The 8,448-nt window shown below is 42.2% G+C and overlaps 1 pseudogene; it reads left to right on the plus strand.

The window, feature by feature from the left end:
* The first annotated feature begins 585 nt into the window (after window positions 1–585).
* LOC132477406 (adenylyltransferase and sulfurtransferase MOCS3-like) lies at window positions 586–1,289 on the plus strand (annotated as a pseudogene).
* The last annotated feature ends 7,159 nt before the right edge of the window (window positions 1,290–8,448 follow it).

The following is an 8,448-nucleotide window of genomic DNA, read 5'->3' on the forward strand; positions in this document are numbered from 1 at the left end:
CATGACCGATTTGGGTTTAAGAAAGAAAAAAAAAAAAAACACGTTTGATTAAACATTCAAAAATCAACGTACTGACCATTTCCAAAACAGGCAGTCATGGCTGCCAGGGAGGAAGTACTCACGTTGCAGGCTGAAGCGTAAAGAGGGGCTGAATTTCCTAAAGCACAGGCTGGTGGAGGCTCTTTGGGCTGAGCAGAAGCTGGAGCTGGAGCTGCAGCAGGAGCGGCAGCCGGAGCCTGCGCCAGACCCTGCGCTGGAGCCTGTAGCCAGAGCGAGAATTTCTGCTTCTGGCGTCGCGGCTGCCCCGGAACATCACTGAATTGAGACTCTGCACTCGGCCAGCAGCTAGTGCTGCCTGTGCTGAGCATGCGCGGATGGCTGGGTATGGGAGTGCAACGAGCGTCGTGAGCAATGATGCGCTGAGCTACCCATAGCACCTGGCAACTAATGGCGTGGCGTTCGTCGGCTTAAGCGACTGCCTCTTGTTTGGAGATGAGCAACTTGGCCCGCTGAGGGCTGCACCATGAGGCCTCTTCTTCAGCCACCTCTCCTCGGCCTCGAGTGCGTGCCCTACTCCAGGCCCTTATGCCCCCCTGCTCGGATAACGTGCTCACTCGCCACCTGGTTAATGACACATCATGCTGGCCAGCCGGCCTCTCGTGTTGGCCAGTGCCTTTGCTTACAGGCCCAAATCCCAGCCTTTTACTACGACGACAGCAGGCCTTGCTATCCCTGCATCTTCCCTCAACTGCCTCTGACAGAAACAGTAACCAAATGCGTGGATGGCGGGATGCTCCGTGTCTGGTGTTGTAACCATAATCCGGACGCTGGGCTGCCAGCAGACGCTAGAGGTGCTGAGGATCACTGCTGTCTGGGCCCTCTCATAGTGGCAGCCTGCTGCTCTGGGATGCCTTCAGAAGCATTTCCACAGAATTCAACAGCTGAGCAGCAGGGCCAACTGTGCAGCTGGCGAGTAGCAACCCACTGTGGCTAATCTGCAGAACTACGAATCAAGCCTTCTGTGGCTCCAGAACCACCAGAAAGTACTGCTCGCTGCAGCTGCTGAGCCCAGAGGAGCAGGCTTCTGTCACTGACTCTAAATGACTTCTGGATTCTGGGGCCCCCCACCTGTTGCTGAACTTCAAAGTATGTGTTGTTTGCCTCTTGCTCTACACATCCCTTTGAAACGTCTGTCATCGAGGGATGCAGAAGAGCTGGAAAATCCCAGAAGTAATCCAGGAAGGGATTCGCATGGGAGTGGCCCCTCTCTCTCCATTTATGTGACTTGAAAACTGGGCAATGACTCGCAGTAATCCATGAAATATCTTGCAGAAGGTTGATGATGCTGACTCCCAATTACCTGACTACCAATCTGTCAGAAGAATGTCCACGAGCTAATCACGCCGTCTTTGAACATTACTATAAAACTTCTCACTACCCCCTCCAGGCTGAGACACAGTTTTGAAGGCAAAAGCCTGCTGTGGCCCACCTTGCTTGGCAAAGAATAAAGCTATTCTTTTCTACTTCACCCAAAACTCTGAGAATTCATTCAGTGTCAGGGTACAGAGGCCAGATTTGGTTTCATTCCCTTCCTGTTTTGAAGATATAACAGAACTCTTATTACTACTTCTCCCAGAAAGTTACCTGAATACGGGACAGAGCTGGAGGGGAGAATTTTTAAAAATGTATTTTACCACATTAACATAATAAAAGACATAATATGATCATCTAAACAGATGCAGAAATGTAACATCCTTTCATAAAAAATAAATCTGTTAACAAAGAATAGAAGGGAATTTTTTTTTATGTATTAAAGACTATCTATCCAGGAGGAGGAGCTTCAAGATGGCAGAAGAGTAAGACGTGGAGATCACCTTCCTCTCCACAATTACATCAGAAGTGCATCTACATGTGGAACAACCCCTACAGAACACCTACTGAATGCTGGCAGAAGACCTCAGACCTCCCAAAAGGCAAGAAACTCCCCACGTACCTGGGTAGGGCAAAAGAAAAAAGAAAAAACAGAGACAAAAGGATAGGGACGGGACCTGCACCAGTGGGAGGGAGCTGTGAAGGAGGAAAGGTTTCCGCACACTAGGAAGCCCTTTCGTGGGCGGAGACTGTGGGTGGCAGAGGGGAAGCTTCAGAGCCACGGAGGAGAGCACAGCAACAGGGGTGCGGAGGGCAAAGCGGAGAGATTCCCGCAGAGGATCGGTGCCGACCGGCACTCACCAGCGAGAGGCTTGTCTGCTCCCCCGCCGGGGCGGGCGGGGGCTGGGAGCTGAGGCTAGGGCTATGGTCGGATCGCAGGGAGAGAACTGGTGGCTAGTGCGCCACAGCTAGCTGGGAGGGAGTCCGGGAAAAGCTCTGGAGCTGCCGAAGAGGCAAGAGACTTTTTCTTGCCTCTTTGTTTCCTGTTGCGCGAGGAGACGGGATTAAGAGCGCCGCTTAAAGGAGCTCCAGAGACGGGCGTGAGCTGCGGCTATCAGTGCAGACCCCAGAGACGGGCATGAGACACTAAGGCTGCTGCTGCCGCCACCAAGAAGCCTGTGTGCAAGCACAGGTCACTGTCCACACCTCCCCTCCCGGGAGCCTGTGCAGCCCGCCACTGCCAGGGTCCCGGGATCCAGGGACAACTTCCCTGGGAGAACACACGGCGCACCTCAGGCTGGTGCAACGTCACGCCGGCCTCTGCCGCCGCAAGCTCGCCCCGCACTCCGTACCCCTCCCTCCCCCCCGGCCTGAGTGAGCCAGAGTCCCCGAAGCGGCTGCTCCTTTTACCCCGTCCTGTCTGAGCGAAGAACAGACGCCCTCAGGTGACCTACACGCAGAGGCGGGACCATATCCAAAGCTGAGCCCCGGGAGCTGTGAGAACAAAGAAGAGAAAGGGAAATCTCTCCCAGAAGCCTCAGGAGCAGCAGATTAAATCTCCAGAATCAACTTGATGTACCCTGCATCTGTGGAATACCTGAATAGACAACGAACCATCCCAAACTGAGGAGGTGGACTTTGGGAGCAATGATATATATATATATATATATATATATATATATATATATATATATATATATATATATATATATATATTACATATTTTATATACTTTTTTTCCCTTTTTCTCTTTTTGTGAGTGTGTATGCGTATGCTTCTGTGTGTGATTTTGTCTGTATAGCTTTGCTTTTACCATTTGTCCTAGGGTTCTGTCTGTCCAGTTTTTTTTCTTTGTTTGCTTTTGGTTTTTTTAGTATAGGTTTCAGCTCTTGTTATCATAGGTGGATTTGTTTCTTGGTTTGGTTCTCGTCTTTCTTTCTTTTTTTAATTACTTAAAAAAACTTTTAAAATAATTTTTTTGTTTTTTATTTTAATAACTTTTTAATTTTATTTTATCTTTTTCTTTCTTTCTTTCTTCCTTTCTTCCTTCCTTCCTTCCTTCCTTCCTTCCTTCCTTCCTTCCTTTTATTCTGAGCTGTGTGGATGACAGGCTTCTGGTGCTCAAACCAGATGTCAGGGCTGTGCCTCTGAGGTGGGAGAGCCAAGTTCAGGACACTGGTCCACAAGAGACCTCCCAGCTCCACGTAATATCAAATGGGGAAAATCTCCCAGAGATCTCCATCTCAACACTAGCACCCAGCTTCACTCAACGACCAGCAAGCTATAGTGCTGGACACCCTATGCCAAACAACTAGCAAGACAGGAACACAACCCCATCCATTAGCAGAGAGGCTGCCTAAAATCATAACAAGTCCACAGACACCCCAAAACACACCACCAGACGTGGACCTGCCCACCAGAAAGACAAGATCCAGCCTCATCCACCAGAACACAGGCACTAGTTCCCTCCACCAGGAAGCTTACACAACCCACTATATTCACATTTTAATAAAAGTTCTAGTCAGCACAATGAAGGCAGAAAAAGAAATAAGTATATATGTGTTAGAGAGGAAGAAGTAATAAAACAACACTTTCCTCTTTTTTTCTTTTTTCTTTTTTGCAGAAAACAAGATTGTATATGTAGAAAGTTCAAAGTACAATTACAAGCTATTAAAATTTAAAATCATATTTATAAGGTTACAGCTTTCATGGGGTAAATATATCAATTCTGATGGTTAATATTCTGTGCCAACTTGACTGGGCTAAGGGATGCCAAGATAGCTGGTAAAGCATTATTTCAGGGTATGTCTGTGAAGGTATTTCTGAAAGAGATTAGCATTTGAATCAGTAGACTGCTTAAAGATCTCCATTACTCACATGGGTGACCATCATCCATTCCTTTGAGAGCCTGAAAAGAACAAAAAGGCAGAAAAGGAGCAAATTTGCTCTGTTGAGCTGAGACTTCCATCTTCTGCCCTTCAGTGCTCCTGGCTTTCAGGCTTTCAGACTCACACTGGAAGTTATGCCATCAGAGCCCAATTCTCAGGCCTTCAGACTCAGAGTGAATTATGCCACTAGCATTCCTGGTTCTCCAGCTTGGAAACAGCAAGTCAAAGGACTTCTTGGCCTCCATACAGCATGAGCAAATTCCTAAAATATATCTCCTCATACATACTTATATATATCCTGTTGGTTCTGTTTATCTGAACAACCCTATTATGCCAATTAATCATACTTCTTTATACCAGAAAAAAATGAAAATAAAGTTTTAAGAGATTTCATTTGCAATAACATCCAAATGCATAAAATATCTGTGAAAAAAATCAAACAGAAAATCATATGCAAGACTTCTACATAGAGAGCTATAAAATATTACTGAGGAAATTAAAAAATATCTAAGTAGGTATATGTACATACATTGAGAAACTCAACATTGTCATGATATCAATTTCCCTAAACTGATTTATTAATTCAATGCACTCCAAAAGAAAATACCAACATGTTTTAGTGTTTTCATTCTGGAAATTGACAAGGTTATTCTAAAGGTTATATGGAAATACAAAAGATAAAAATCAGTATAATTTTTTAAATAAATTAATTTAATTTATTTATTTATGGCTGTGTTGGGTCTTCATTGCTGCACTCAGGCTTTTCTCTGGATGCGGCTAGTGGAGGCTACTCTTTGTTGCAGTGCACAGGCTTCTCACTGTGGTGGCTTCTCTTCCTGAAGAGCACTGGCTCTAGGCACGTGACCTTCATTAGTTGTGGCACATGGGCTTAGCTGCTCCGTGGAATGTGGGATCTTCCTGGACCAGGGATTGAACCTGTGTCCCCTGCACTGGCAGGTGGATTCTTAACCACTGCACCACCAGTGAAGCCCAAAAATCAGTATAATTTTGAAGCACAAAAATATTAGAGTGCCAACTCTACTGGACATCACATTTTGAAAATTAAGAGAGTATGATATTGGAGCTACGACAGACAAATGCAACAATGGAGTAGAATGGAGAGTCTAAAGATACACCTACACAACACACCAGAGGGCAGACAGAAGAAGCGAGAAGAACTACAATCCTGCAGCCTGTGGAACGAAAACCACTTTCACAGAAAGACAGACAAAGTGAAAAGGCAGAGGACTATGTACCAGATGAATGAAAAAGATAAAACCCCAGAAAAACAACTAAATGAAGTGGAGATAGGCAACCTTCCAGAAAAGAATTAATAATAATGATAGTGAAGATGATCCAGGTCCTCGAAAAAAGAATGGAGGCAAAGATCGAGAAGATGCAAGAAATGTTTAACAAAGACCTAGAAGAATTAAAGAACAAACAAACAGAGATGAACAATACAATAACTGAAATGAAAAATACACTAGAATGAATCAATGGCAGAATAACTGAGGGAGAAGAACATATAAATGACCTGGAAAACAGAATAATGGAATTCACTGCTGCAGAACAGAATAAAGAAAAAAGAATGAAAAGAAATGAAGATAACATAAACGACCTCTGGGACAACATTAAACACACCAACATTCACATTATAGGGGTCCCAGAAGGAGAAGAGAAAGAGAAAGAACCCAAGAATATATTTGAAGACATTATAGTTGAAAACTTCCCTAACATGGGAAAGGAAATAGCCACCCAAGTCCAGAAAGTGCAGCGAGTCCCAGGTAGGATAAACCCAAGGAGAAACATGCCAAGACACATGGTAATCAAATTGACAACAATTAAAGACAAAGAAAAATTGTTAAAAGCAACAAGAGAAAACAACAAATAACATACATGGGAACTCCAACAGCTGATTTCTCAGCAGAAACTCTACAAGCCAGAAAGGAGAGGCACATTATATCTAAAGTGATGAAAGGGAAGAAACTACAACCAAGATTACTCTACCTGGCAAGGATATCATTCACATTCGACAGAGAAATCAAAAGGTTTACAGACAAGCAAAAGCTAAGAGAATGCAGCACCACCAAACCATGTCTACAACAAACACTGAAGGAACTTCTCTAAGTGGGAAACACAAGAAAACAAAAGGACCTACAAAAACAAACCCAAAACAATTAAGAAAATGGTAACAGGTACATACATATCAATAATTACCTTAAGTGAGAATGGATTAAATGCTCCAACCAAAAGACACAGGCTCACTGAATGGATACAAAAGCAACACCCACATATATGCTGTCTACAAGAGACCCTCTTCAGACCTAGGGACACATGCAGACTGAAAGTGAGGGGGTGGAAAAAGATATTCCATGCAAATGGAAATCAGAAGAAAGCTGGAGTAGTAATACTCACATCAGAAAAGAATAGACTTAAAAATAAAGAATGTTACAAGAACAAGGAAGGACACTACATAATGATCAAAAGATCGATCCAACAAGAAGATATAGCAATTATAAATATATATGCACCCAGCATAGGAGGACCTTAATACGTAAGACAAATGCTAACAGCTATAAAAGAGGAAATCGACACGTACAAAATAATAGTAGGGGATTTTAACACCTCACTTACACCAATGGACAGATCATCCAAAAAAAAGAAAGAAAATTAATAAGGAGACACAAGCTTTAAATGACACAATAGACCAGATAGATTTAATTGATATTTATAGGACATTCTATCCAAAAACAGCAGATTACACTTACTTCTCAGGTGCACACAGAACATTCTCCAGGATAGATCACATCTTGGGTCACAAATCAAGTCTCAGTAAATTTAAGAAAATTGAAATCATATCAAGAATCTTTTCCAACCACAAAGCTATGAGATTAGAAATTAATTACAGGGAAAAAAACGTAAAATACACAAACACATGGAGGCTAAACAATACATTACTAAATAACCAAGAGATTGCTGAAGAAATCAAAGAGGAAATCAACAAATACCTAGAGACAAATGACAATGAAAACACGATGATCCAAAACCTATGGGAAGCAGCAAAAGCAGTTCTAAGAGGGAAGTTTATAGCAATACAATCCTACATCAAGAAAAAAGTAACATCTCAAATAAACAATCTAACCTTCCACCTAAAGATACTAGAGAAAGAAGGACAAACAAAACGCAAAGTTAGCAGAAGGAAAGAAATCATAAAGATCAGAGCAGAAATAAATGAAATAGAAACAAGGAAAACAATAGGAAAGATCAATAAAACTAAAAGCTGGTTCTTTGAGAAGATAAACAAAATTGATAAACTGTTAACCAGACTCATCAAGAAAAAGAGGGAGAGGACTCAAATTAATAAAATTAGAAATGAAAAAGGAGAAGTTACAACAGACACTGGAAAAATACAAAGCATTTTAAGAGACTACTACAAGCAACTCTATGCCAATAAAATGGACATCCTGGAAGAAATGGACAAATTCTTAGAAGAGCAAGACAAGGACGTCCACTCTCATCACAATTATTCAACATAGTTTTGGAAGTCCTAGCCACAGCAATCAGAGAAGAAAAAGAAATAAAAGGAATACAAATTGGAAAGAAGAAGTAAAACTCTCACTGTTTGCAGATGACATACTCTACATAGAGAATCCTAAAGATGCCACCAGAAAACTACTAGAGCTAATCAATGAATTTGGTAAAGTTGCAGGATACAAAATTAATGCACAGAAATCTCGTGCATTCCTATACACTAACAATGAAAGATCAGAAAGAGAAATTAAGGAAACAATCCCATTCATCACTGCAACAAAAAGAATAAGATACCTTGGAATAAACCTACCTAAGGAGGTAAAAGACCTGTACTCAGAAAACTATAAGACACTGATGAAAGAAATAAAAGATAACACAAACAGATGGAGAGATATACCATGTTCTTGGATTTGAAGAATCAATATTGTGAAAATGACTATACTACCCAAAGCAATCTAAAGATTCAACACAATCCCTATCAAATTACCAATGGCATTTTTTTACAGAACTAGAACAAAAAATCTGAAAATTTGCATGGAGACACAAAAGATCCCGAACAGCCAAAGCAATCTTGAGGGAAAAGAACAGAGCTGGAGGAATCAGACTCCCTGACTTCACACTATACTACAAAGCTACAGTAATCAAGACAATATGGTAC

This window comes from Mesoplodon densirostris, chromosome 17 (genome assembly GCF_025265405.1).
Source record: "Mesoplodon densirostris isolate mMesDen1 chromosome 17, mMesDen1 primary haplotype, whole genome shotgun sequence".
NCBI lineage: Eukaryota > Metazoa > Chordata > Mammalia > Artiodactyla > Ziphiidae > Mesoplodon > Mesoplodon densirostris.